Source organism: Haliaeetus leucocephalus, unplaced genomic scaffold, assembly GCF_000737465.1.
Source record: "Haliaeetus leucocephalus isolate CR32 unplaced genomic scaffold, Haliaeetus_leucocephalus-4.0 Scaffold262, whole genome shotgun sequence".
Taxonomy (NCBI): Eukaryota; Metazoa; Chordata; class Aves; order Accipitriformes; family Accipitridae; genus Haliaeetus; species Haliaeetus leucocephalus.
Window position 1 is genome coordinate 11751721 of NW_010972698.1, and position 221 is coordinate 11751941.

A 221-nucleotide genomic window follows, 5' to 3' on the forward strand; every position below is an offset into this window, starting at 1 on the left:
GTGACGGCCAGGGGGGATGGCCGGGCCCCCCCCCCCCCCCCCCGCAGCCCCATTTTCAGCCTCCAGGGCCCAGTCCCGGCTGCTCGGGGCCGGGGCAAAAATCCCCCTGCTCCCGGAGCTGGACAACTATCCCAAACCGTAATAACCCCCCGACAGGATCCGTTATTTCTCCTAGCAAGGAGATCCGGCCAAAAAACACCCCATCCAGCCCCCCCCCGCCC